The 12364-nt window shown below is 50.3% G+C and overlaps 1 protein-coding gene across 1 annotated transcript in view; it reads left to right on the top strand.

Annotated features, from left to right (window-relative positions):
* The window catches only part of CDH22 (cadherin 22), a 134615-nt gene that overhangs the window by 39026 nt on the left and 83225 nt on the right, over window positions 1-12364 (top strand). The window lies entirely within an intron of this gene.

Raw genomic sequence — 12364 nt, 5'->3', positions numbered from 1 at the left:
ATGGCTCTGACGTCAGACTGCCTGTGTGATCTTGGACAAGTCACTTCTCTGCACTTTGTCTCCATGGCAACATGGCAATAGAAATAGGATCTGCCTCATAGGGTTATGTGAGAAGTAAATGGATTACATTCGTGAATGCTTAGAATGGTGGTTATCAAGCACTTGACGAAAGTTAGCTATGCTCAGTACTATTTATTATTTTATTGGCGGAAGATTTGGGACCCACACTGTCAACTCACCCTGTGCACTAGAGAAGTGCACCCCCTCTCTGGGCCTCTCTCCATCAGGAAAATGAGGAGTCATGGATTTCCAGCTTTGATATTCTGTGATAGGAATGGAGACAGGGCTGGTAATTGGAGCAGGATGGGAATGAATAAGAAAGACCTGGGGCAGAGCGGGACACTGAGCAGCAAGGAGACCCCAGGCAGCCTGCTGTGGTGGCAAGCCATGAAAGATCAGTTTGCAGAAGAGAGTTAGCAGCCAGATCACAGAGGGCAGTCAGTGTCAAAATAACCCTTCTGAGGGGTCACAGGGCCTGATCAATTATTTGGCAACTATGTCTAATCGTTAGAGAGATAACAGGCCTGCCAGAGAGGAGTGATTTCCCCATCACTAGGGGAATGTAAGCAGGGGCTGAGATCTAAGAGAGATTTGAACATCCAAAAGCAGCAGCTGGGGAAAGAAGGAGTATGCCAGAGTGCTTAAACACCTCAGCCCCAGAGTCAACTGCTTCCTTGGTTGTGACCTTGGCAGTGACCTCATGCTCCCTGGCCCCAGTTTGCCCATCTATATAATGGGGGAAATGATGGTTATTGTGAGGGTCAGATGTGGTAGTGTTGAAGTTCTCATGATTGCTGGGGTTACTATGACCTCTCGGCCTTGGCCCCTGAAGCCCATTCCTGCCATCTCTGGCCTCTCCCCTCTCCCATCCTAGGAGAAAGCGGCCGGCCGTGCTGGAGTCTGGGGCTAAGGAGGCTCCAGCCTGAAGCCTCCCTAAGGAGCTTGCCATGGTTACCAGCTGCCTGCAAAGAGAGGCCATAAATCCCGAGCCCGGGGTGGTGGGAGGGAGGGAACCCGTGTGTGGGGTGGGAATGGGGGCAGCTAAGTGGAATTGAATCTTGTTTAAGGAGGAGGCCCACGCCTCCCCAGGCCTGTAATTTACTGCGAGGTTGACAAGATGAAAGCGGAATTTTCAGTGGCATAATCGCTGGGACCTCGGGGAGCTGCGGGAGATGAGCTGCGAGGCAGGCGGTGGCCGCCAGGCTTTAAGCAAGATCTGGGGCACTGATCCTGCTGTGATCACAGCAAGTGACAGACCCTCGGAGCGGGGCCAGGCCCAGCTGGATAAGCCCAGGCTCAGGCCACGTCTTGCCTGCTATTGTCTCCAGGGCTGAGGTCGGGCCGAGTTTTTAGCAGGTTTTATGTGATGGATCATACCACCCAGGACGGTTTTGACCCTGTAGCTGCTGACAGCCCTCAGCCAAAGTCAGCTGCCTCACCCCACGTCATGCCTTTAGGCGGGTGAGGGGACAGAAACCCATGTCCAATATCTGGTAGATACATGGATTCAAAGGCCTGGCCCCTTGCTCGATTTGGAGCATCCCAGCTCCAGAGTTCCCTGTGGGAGCAGCTGAGGCCCCTGCTGAGAGAGCTTCACAGTTCAACTTCTCCCTCCACGTGGCCCTGCTTCCCTCACCCCTGCCACGGTGTTCCTGAGAACTCTCCCCCAGTGAACCTCCCGCAGGCAAAGCTCTGGCTCAAGGCCTGTTTCCAGGGAGCTGGACTTAGGGCCTTCCCTCACCAGGAGGTTTGTTTTAAAGCAGCGTTTATAAGTAGCATTGGAGTAGGATACTGGCAACTTCTTTTACAGATGGAAAGACTGAGGTGCAGGAAGGGAAGAAAATCATGCAAGGTCACACATGGTGTCAGGGGCTCCCAGCCCAATAGTCCAACTCCTCCATTTCACAGATGGAAAGACTGAGGTTGGGAGAGTTGGGAGACGCCATTCAGCTGCAGAGCTGAGTCAGGGAATGGAAGCAGAGTATGCTGGGGCGGAAGCTCACTGCTTTGGAGTTGGCCCCTAGCCATGTGGTTCTCAGCAAGCCACCTCTCTTCTTGACACTTTTCTTTGTTCATTGGTAACTGGAGAGACTAAAGCCCATCTCAGGAGGATGGTGTGACAATTGCCTAAAATAATAGCAATAAGAGCTCACACTGGTTGTGTGTGGGAATGAGCCCTTCACACATACCTTGTTGAATCACTGTGAAAACATGTAGCAGTTGGCTCGGGGCTGGGCACACAGTTAGTGTACCATGCTTGATCTCTGTTCCACAACTTGCGGACCACCTGCTCCAGAGGCTCTCAGGCCAACATCAGAATCTGCTAGAAGCTATCCCAGACTGAGGACAGGCTCTGGCACCAGACTTTCCTAGTTCAAGTCCTGGCTTCGCCCACTTCCTGGCTGTAATCTTGGACAAGTGACTTCACCTCTCGGCGCTCCAGTTTCTTTATCTGTAATATAACAATTACAATAAAACAGATGTGGCACAGATGAAGCAAGATAACCTATGGAGTGTGCTTAGCAGAGTGGTCAAAAAGTACAGCCTCTTCTTTTTGCTCATCAAAGGCACAGTCTCTGGCACATAGAAAGCACCCTATTAGAACATGTGGAAAAAGGCAAAAAAAAAAAGCACCCTATAGACCTTCCTGTTAGTACTATTATCATCCTTACTGAATCAGGGGCTCCAGAGGCCTGGCAATGAGATTTTGAACAAGCCCCACCTTGCTATACACCGGCATGACCCTAGTCCTCTGATGAGCCCTGAGAACTGCAGTCTGACCTTCCATTGTACAGAAAAGAAGTCCAGGGCAGGGACTTGCCCAAGGTCACCCAGTGTTATGGGATCAAAGCCAAGCTCCAACCTACTCCACTTGCCGTCCAGCCTAGAGAGCTTTCTCCTGTACCACAAAGGGACAGATTCTTTAATGTCATCTGCTCAGGTTACAATAAAAATTAACTATCCCCAATATGTGCATCATCAAAGCAGCTCCAAGACAGAGAAGGGGCTAAGGGAGACTGGAATGAAATGTGTCACACATGCTCCTGGGGTCTCCAAACCTGCTCTGTAATGGCTCCTAGGAGGCCCCACACACACCAGCCTGCAGGTCCTTCTCTGCCTTGGTGAGACACAATGCTAGGCACAGGACGGGTGCTCCACAAGACCTTCAATGAGCAGAGCTGAGGCTGAGGCTTGGCCCCTGAATGACCCAGGTTCCAGTCCTCTCTCCCTGCACAGCTGTGCATCCTACGGACAGCCATAAGGCCACTTGGGGCCACCTCAGTTCCCACCCCAGCCCAGAGTAGGTGAGAGTGGGAAGAGAGGCCTTCTCCCCAAGGCTGCTAGAGTAGAGGCAGGATGTGTGAGGACAAAGGACCCTGCTGTACCATTCCCCCAGTCTCTGCCCCAGGAATCCTCTAAAACAGATAAACTTTAATAGACTCAGGTCCACAGACAGCCTCCCTCTGGCTGGAGCCACATACCCAAAATCTGGGTAGGGAGAGAGAGAGAGAGAGAGACCCAGAGGGGGCGTCTGGGCCCCCAGTAGTTCAGTAGGATGGAGGAGCTGGGATCAATGTGTGTGTGTGTGTGTGTGTGTGTGTGTGTGTATCTGTGTGAATGTGTGCATAGCTCCCAGATGTAGCAGACAAAACAATAGAACAACAGGGGGCAGGCAACCAGGAGGTGGAACAGGAAGAGAAGTAGGAAGAAGAAGAGAAGAAGGTGGAAGGGAAGGAAAAGTGGGAGAAAAGGGGAAAGAAGAAGAAAAAGGAGAATGGATGAATGGATTTCTAAGTCACGGTATATTCATGCAATGGAGTACTATGCAGCAGTGAAAAGGAACACATGCAAGAACAAAGACGAATCTCACAAACATAATGCTGAGAAAAAGAAGCAAGATGCAAAAGACCATTCAATATGATATACAAGCTCAAAAACAAGCAAGACTAAAACTAAGATGGTCAGAAATGCATAGTTGGGAGACAAACAATAAGGAAATGCAAGGAACTAGTCATAAAAGCCAGGATAGAAGGAACCAATGGGTTATGTTCAAGAACGGACACACAGTAGGAGCTTCTGAGGAGGGGGCTATTTTCAGTATTTTGCTCAAAGTGTGGATTCATGGGTTCATTTTATGACTTTTCGTTAAACTATGCATGTATGATTTGTGCAGCTTTCATTATCAAGGCTGAATTGTACAATTTTAATTAATTATGAAAAGTAGAGAAAGAGGAGGAGGAAGAGGGGAAAAGAGCAAGGAGGAGGCGGTTTGGAGGGAGAAGGGCCTCCTGGGACTCTGCTTGGCTGGCACTATGGCAGGGCCCTGCCCCCATCCGGACGCGTTTGTAAAATGGAATAAATATTGACACGGCCAGGATGGTATTCAATTTGTCCTGATCACTGGGCTGCAGTGAGTTCTGACAGGGCGCGGTGTAAAACAGCAGCTCGGGATGTAATTTCTACTGTCAACATGATGTACAGCATGGCTCTGCCTGCGGCACCGGCACACGGGCAGGGTGGGGGCAGGGCAGGGAGACAGGTGCAGGCCAGGGGCACCTGGGGTGGAGCGTTCTAACAGGTTGCCCCTGGGCAGGTGAGCAGTGCTAGCCAAGGAGTCTGCATGTGTACACGGTATGTGTGTGTGCGCACGGTGTGTGTGTACGCACGGTGTGTGTGTGTGTGTGTGCATACTCATACATGTTCATAATTTGCACGGGAGGTCAGGCCTTAAGGAGGGACTCAGGCCTGGGTTAAGTCACGTCAAGTAGCGTGGGGGAAGGACATGGTTCATGCTGAGAGCCAAATGCAGGCCTGTCCTTTCCAGCAGCCACTGAGCACCTCCCGGCCCATCCTCATTTCCCTCCCACTGCCAGAGCCTGTTTGAATTCCAGATCCTCCACTAACTAGCTGTGTGACCTTGGGCAAGTCCCTCAACCTCTCTGAGCCGCTGTTCCTGATTCTGTAATAGAAATTTTAAAGACAGCTATTGTGAGGATTCAATCAGATCATTGATATAAAGTGCCCTGCATGGAACTCAGTGTTACCTCTTATTATTAGCTAATTGGATGGCACCATGCCTGGCACATAGTAAAAGCGCTATAAATGTTATCTATCATTATTCTCACTGACTCAGAATCAGCTCAAGGTATGCAACTGGCCTCTCTTTCTTCCTTCCCTGTGCCTGTGATCTGCCAAGGTTGTTCCCCAAAGGAACAAAGCTTGGGACACATTCCACTGTGTCCCTTTGCCTAGCCTTCTCATTGGAGTGAAGTGAGATTGTGAAGGGGATAATGATAACTTACTTTATGGGGTTATTGTGAGGAATAAATAAGCTAATGCACATAAAGTGCTAGAACAGTGCCTGGCTCTTAGTAGGTGATCAACAAACGTCAGCTAAAACAAAAATAAAATCCGGGGAGTCACTCTTGATGTCTCTCCCTCCCTCCCTCGTCCACTACATCTGATTCATCACCAACTCTGATCCATTTTGCTTCCTAAATATTCCAAATCTGTTACCTTTTCTCCATCCCACGCCAGCCTCCCTGGTCCGAGCCACCACCACCCTCTTCCTCAGATGCTGCCACCACCTTCTCACGGGTCCCCAATTCCAGCCTTGTACATCCACAGTTGTTCTTCCAGCAACAAGCACAGTGACCTCTTTTAAGACACAACCTTGAACACATCTCCTCTGCCAAAAGCTCTTCAGTGCCTTCTGGTTGAGTCAAAATCTCAACTCCTCCAGGCCCGTCCTCAGCTGTTTCCCTAGCTTCTCCCCTCACACTCTGCTTTTCCTCTGGCCTTTCGGTCCCCTAAATATGGCTCTGCACATTCTGCCACCTGTGCCTCAGTACATCTCACTCATCCTTTGGGTTTCAGCTAAAAAACCCCTTCTCAGGGAACTGTTCCCTAACTTGCCCCACCCATCCCTAATGAGGTAGTGTCCCCTATAAATGTGGGGGCTCCTTGTACTTTCTCTTTGCAGACCTTGGCACAGTTGGTAATTGTGCATTTATTTGTGAGGTTGTTGGATGAGTAAATGTATCTTCCCCTGCTTCACACACACACACACATGCACACACACGCACACACACACACACACACACACAGAATGGAAGGCCATGGGGACAGGGACTTTGTTTGACTTTCTAACTGCTGCATCCTTAGCCTGGCACATAGTAGGTGCTCAATAAATATGTGATGAATCCATAAGTGGAACAAGCATAGAAGAGCAGTCTGAGGGATGGGGTGCAGCAGTAACCAGGCAACCCCATCATGTGTCCTTCCGTTCATCCATTCATCCATCCATCCACATATCCCTTCATGGATTCACTCACACATTCAGTAGTGCAAACTCTGAGCACAGCACTGAAGTGTGAGCTGAAGGACAGAGAGCAAGAATGAAGCACCCACAGCCAGTGGGCAGAATGCTGAGGCCAGGACAAAGAAGAGCTTGGTTCTGAGACACAGGCTCAGATAAGTGTGAGCTCTCCAGGGTCAGGGGAGGAGGCTGAGAGACCGCATGGAGGAGAGGGCAGTGGGGCTGGGTGCTGAACATTGAGTCAGAGCTGGATGTGGGACAGCAAGGGAGAAGGGCATTGTTGGCAGAGGCAAGAGCAGGAGCAAAGGCCCAGAGGCATGAATGTCATTAACAGCAGGTGGTTCCATCTGCCCAGGAAGAAAAGAGGCAGTGGCAAGATGGAGAGTAGGCAGGTCCCAATCAGGCAGGGCATTGAGTGGGCCACGTGGGTAGTGGCTAAAGGTACAGGCTTTGGAGCTGGCAGATCAGAGTTCAAATCCAGACTCCACAACATATCAGTTGTGTGACCTTGGGCCCATCACATAAACTCTTTGTGTCTCATTTCCTTATCTGAAAAATGGAGGCAAATAACAGTATTCACCTCAAAAGGCTGTGTGTGGAGTTATTGAGCATGAAAAACCTTTTGTTACTCTAAACAGTAATGAATGACCGCTAGGCCTGAGTCTGGGCTTTATCTTAAAGGGGAAAGGGAGCAAGGAAGGTTTGGAACAGGAGAACCATCCAGACTGAGCTGGGCTTCATGAAGACCTGTGCGGCAGCATGTTCGACATATAGCCTGGGGCGGGGGGCAAGACTGGGGGCCCCAGGTCAGCCTTTGCAGATGAGGTGACTGTGTATATGGGGTACATAAGACCCCAGCTCTGATCATCCCCTCTCCCCTGACCTTCCACCTTTGCCTTCCTGGGTGATGTTCAGCTACCAAGCCCAGAAGCTTTGGCATATCCTGTCCCCACTCCACCACCGCCCCCCCCCAACACACAAATACACTCAGAGATGCAAACACCCTCTGTCCCAACACTACACGTGCATCACTCCCAGGCCCCAGAAAGAGCCCTTGGGCTCAGCACACGAAGAGTAGACCCCCATTTAGTCTCTCGCTCCACACTTATTGAGCACCTAGTATGTGTAGGGAGCTGTCCTTGGTGCCGGGGTGTGGTGCGTGTGTATGCCACCCCTGCACACATCAGTGATGCACATGCATGCATGTGTTCAGCCACACACATGCTCATGTGAGTTGCAGGCACACTAAGGCAGTAACTGGTTGCCTCCTTCATTTGTGGCTCCATCGTGCCTTATACCTAGGGGTAGGAGGCAATGAGAGGTGAGCAGAGACAAAGTGGCTCTTCCCAGCACCCCTCCATGCCTCAATAGCTCCTGCATTACACCGGGAGCTATTCTGGCCCAAAAGGAGAGCACTGAGCTGGTAGAAATAATTTTCCCCCAGGGAGAAGATGGCAGCCAAGCACAGAGCGCTCTGGGCTCAGGATCCAGCAGGCACAGTGCCGTTGGGACTCAGTGGGGGCAGACAGGAGCCAGACTGTCAGGCACCGCTCCCACTGGCAGCCCTGGAAGCCAGGCAGGCATGGAGAGAGGACACATACAAGCCAGGTGTGCCGGGAGGAGTGAGTGAGTAAGAGAATGAACAGATGAATGAGCTGCCTCTTCCTGAACTACCCTTTCCCCCAGCCTGAGTCTGGCGCTGGAGCAGGAGGCAACTCCCATACCCTGTGCAACTCTTCACTCTTCTTGACTCAGGCTGCGCTGTAGGCCTGATTAGCACAGTTGTTAAATAAATACATGACTGAATAAATAAATGGCTGAGTGGATGAAGATCTCTAAACTCTCCTCGCCTGGCCAGGATACTTTGTGCATAATAGGGTCCAGTAGTATTTGTCCAGGGACCAGAAATAATAATAACAACACTAGTCATTCTGATGACATTCACTAACATTTGTTGCCAAACACCACAGATTCCTTCACATGCCTCATCTCATTTACACCTTATGTTGGCCCTGGGAGGTAAATACTATTATCCCCATTTTTCAGATGAGAAAACTGAGGCTCAGAGAAATGAAGCAAATTACCAAGGTCATATATACAGTAAAATAATGGAACCGGAACTGAAACTCTGGTCTGACTTTGGATCTCATGGTCTTAGGTCCCCTGAATGTTAAAAGGATTATCAGGAATTTGGGGGAGGAGGCAGGGGTGCAGAAGTCCCAGGCAGCTCCACAAAATCTGTTCTACTTTGTTCTGTCTGGGGGTCGCTCTGTGCCGCCCCACTTCTTGGTCTTGGCAGAGTGAGAGGACAGAAATCCCATGACAGGTAGGATAAGAATACCTTCCCCTGTCCATAGGGCGAAAGCCAGATGACAAGGGAGAGCCTGGAGCCACCAAGCTGGCAGTCATACAGCCTTGGCAGTGATGTTGCCAGAGCATTGAGAAATCAAGAAAGGACATGCTGGCCATCCAGCCAGACTCCGGAAGTGCAAGCAGCAGCACTGATGCCCACAGCTGGCAACTCCCCAGTGAGAGGGAAGGTCATATTACCCAACCAGCCTCTGAAGTCTGTCTGGAGCAAGCCTCTCCTGAGTCCCTCCCAGGCCCCAGTTCTGTACTTAGCTCTGCCAGGTATGTGTGTGGGAATGGGGAAAGGGATGGAAGAAGGAGTAGGTGAGGTCTTTGTCCTTCGGAAGTTTGCCATGCAGCCGACAGCAAACCCCAAAGGGAGACCCAGCCAGACAGGCCTGAGGGAGTTCAGAGAAAAGAGAAAGAGAGTCTGGAGGAAGTAGAGGCTGGAAGTGGATTCAAGACCCAGAGTGGCTTAATTCAGTAGTTCCACAACATCTCCAAGGACATAGATTGTTCTGTCTTTTCTTAGTAGGCCTCTTTGGCCTCTTGGTGTTGTTCCCTTCATCAACAAAAAGTGGCTGCTATTGCACCAGCCATCACCTATTTCCACATGCGGAAAACAAAAAGGTCCTCCTTAAGGCATCTCTTTTTTAAGAATAATAAAAATTTCCCAGAAGCTCACAGAAGATATATTTTTATATTTCACTGACCAGAATTGTGTCACATACTACTTTCTAAATCAATTACTGGTGGGGAGAGGAGTCTGGCTCCTATTGGTTTAGACTAGTCACTATTAACAGAGGAGGGGCTGAGCACATGGCCAAGCTGAAGGCGAATGTTGAAATGAAATAGAAACAAGAAAGAAGGATGGGGGATGAATTGGCTGTTTGCAGCCAGCCATGTCCTTTGTATTTCCCATAACTCTTTTTTTTTCTCATTTCATTTTTGTTCTTTTTTCTTTTGATAACTTTTTTGCCAACCATCACTCTTTTTATACACCATAAAACCCAGCCAGACTACACTATTCACTGTATCCCATTCATGTCCTAGGTTTCCTCTGCTCATGCTTGTTCTTCCAGTAATTTCCTACTTCATCTCCCTGTGTTCAAATCCTCCTCACCTTTCAAGGATCAACTCCAATGCCCCCCTCCTCCAGGCAGCCCTCCATGGTTACCCAAGGAGATAGGAGCTCTTCCTCTGAGCCTTCACATCTGTGCATGAGTTTCCTATACTTTCCATTTTCCAGGTTTTATTTTTTGTTGTGGGATTTTTTTGTTTGGGTTTAAAAAATATTGGTCTCTCCTGCTCATCTGCGAGCATGTGCATTCAATTTGCAGAGCACTTACAGGTGGTGTGGCACATAGTAGGTCTTCACTAGATTTTGGTTCACTGATAAATGAGCAACTGCCAGGGATTTCTCTCATTAGAATCTGGTAATTTGGCCACAAACCTGTTAAGGCTTATTTGTGAAACTTGCCAGGGACCCAGCACAGAACTTGGTACCTAGTAGTTCAATAAGTGTTCATTGAATGGATAAATGAGAAAATGGCACATGTGAGGTGCACTGTAAATGCTGAATGGCTGTTGCCACCCTCTAGATGGTGAGCTCTTTGGGAGAATTATGTCTTTAGGTTTCCATCATCTCAAGAGTACCTAACGGTGTGTCTGGCTCATTAGGGAATGTTCTGTAAGAGTTTGTGGGATGAATTAAGGAATGGATGTCTCTACCCTAGGCTGTGACTGCCTTGAGAGCAGGGACCACATCTGGCCTATTTCCAGGGCAGAGAAGAGTCAAGTACACGTAGTGTGGCTGTAATGTGTATGGAAATGCTTCATCGCTATTGGTAAATAGCCGCTGTCCCAAACCCCCTGAAGACCACCCAACCCTGTCACCCTAGCCCCTACCACAGGGATCTCCTGGACCTCCCCTCTCCTTGGCCCCTGGGACCCTGCAGTCAGTGTGGTTGGTGTCTATGCTGCCTCAAGTTGTGAATATTTCTCACATCGTGCCTGCCTCCTGTGTGTGTCCCACAGAGTGACAGAGCCTCAACAGGACCCAGAGCACAGCAGGTGCTCGGTGACTGCCAGAAACTGGAGCTATGGGACTCTTCCCGAGGCTGCTGGGGAGCTGGGAGGCAGGGGGCACACCCAGGGTTGGGGCTGCTCTCCTCTTCTCATACCCACTAGAGAAACCCAGCCCTAGGCAGGAGCAGCAAGGATCTGCCAGGTCACAGGAGCCTGGGCAAGGACAGAGACTCACCTGTCCTGCTAGGGGGCTTAGGGCCCACAGGGGTCCCAGGCAAATGGTGTTGGCTCCGTCACAGTCTGGGCACATGGGGATGAGTCTGGCTGGGCCCTGTGGCAGGAGAGATGGGAAGAGTAGAGGAGGGGGTGCAGGGAGAAGGAGGCTCTTCTGGCCCTCCCCACACAGCTGAAGCTGCCCTGGTGGCATTGTGTGGATGCTGATTTGTGTCCTGAGCCTCAGTCTTGAGCCATCTCTACTGGGATGCGGTTGGGGGGTGGGGGCAACAGGCAAATGGACCTTCACAAATCCCAAGAGGGACCGTCGCCCACCCACACATGTCCCCACCTTCCCTCCTCCCAGTTCTCTTGAACCTGTTCCAGTCATGTGTGTGTGCCCACTACTCCACCAAGTCGCTGCCAGCAAGATCACTAATGACCTCCGCCCCACTAACTCCAATGGTCAAGTCAAAGTCCACATCTGACCTATCAGTAGGATCACATGATTTATCATCCAAACTGGGGGAACATTATTAACAGTTATGCCGTGGAGCTGTCCCAGGCAAAGTTGGACAGAAGCTTACCCCTCAATGGCAGCATTCGGCACAGTTCACCACTCCCTCCCTACAGCACTTTCTTCTGTTGGCTCCCAGGATATCTCCCTTTTCCTCCCCTTCTCTCTGTCAGTCTCCTGCTGTTTCCTCCTCATCTCCTGGATCACTGTAGCTGTGGTCCCCCAGCATTTAGTCCCCAGATCTCTTCTCCATCAACAGTCACTCCCTGGTGCTCTCACCCAGTCTCAGCTTTACATGCCACTCAAATTCCCAAATTGCTACCTGCAGCAGGACCTCACCCCTGAACTCCCGGCCATAGGCACAGGAGCCTGCTCTGCATCTCTGCTTTATGCCTAACAGGCTTTCGGGGTTTAACCTGTCCAAAAACTGATCGTAACACATCAAGGTCAGTTCCTGATCACCCCCCAAATCTGCTCTTCCTGCCGTCTTCAGCTCTGAATGAAAGGAAACGCCATCATTGCCGCTGCCCAGGCTGAGGGCATGGTCACACTCAATTGCTGTCTTCCCTTGAACCCCATTTCTGACCCATCAACATATTCTGTGGCCCAGCCTCACTTTTCAGCGTCTCCACTGCTCCCCCTTGATCAAAGCCCCTGACTAGTCCTCTGCCGGATTATTGAAATATTGCCATAGGCTCCTCCCAACCCCAGCTTCTGACTATCTTAACACAATAGCCAGCATGACTTTTTTTTTTTTTTCTTGAGACAAGGCCTCACTGTCACCCAGGCTGGTGTGATCATGTCTCATTGCAGCCTCGACCTCCCCAAGCTCAGGTGATCCTTTTCCACCTCAGACTCCTGAGTAGCTGGGACTACAG

The sequence above is a fragment of the Pan troglodytes genome, chromosome 21 (assembly GCF_028858775.2).
Source record: "Pan troglodytes isolate AG18354 chromosome 21, NHGRI_mPanTro3-v2.0_pri, whole genome shotgun sequence".
NCBI classification, from domain to species: Eukaryota; Metazoa; Chordata; class Mammalia; order Primates; family Hominidae; genus Pan; species Pan troglodytes.
Note: the sequence above shows the minus strand (reverse complement) of the source record. Positions and strands in the feature narration are given on the sequence as shown.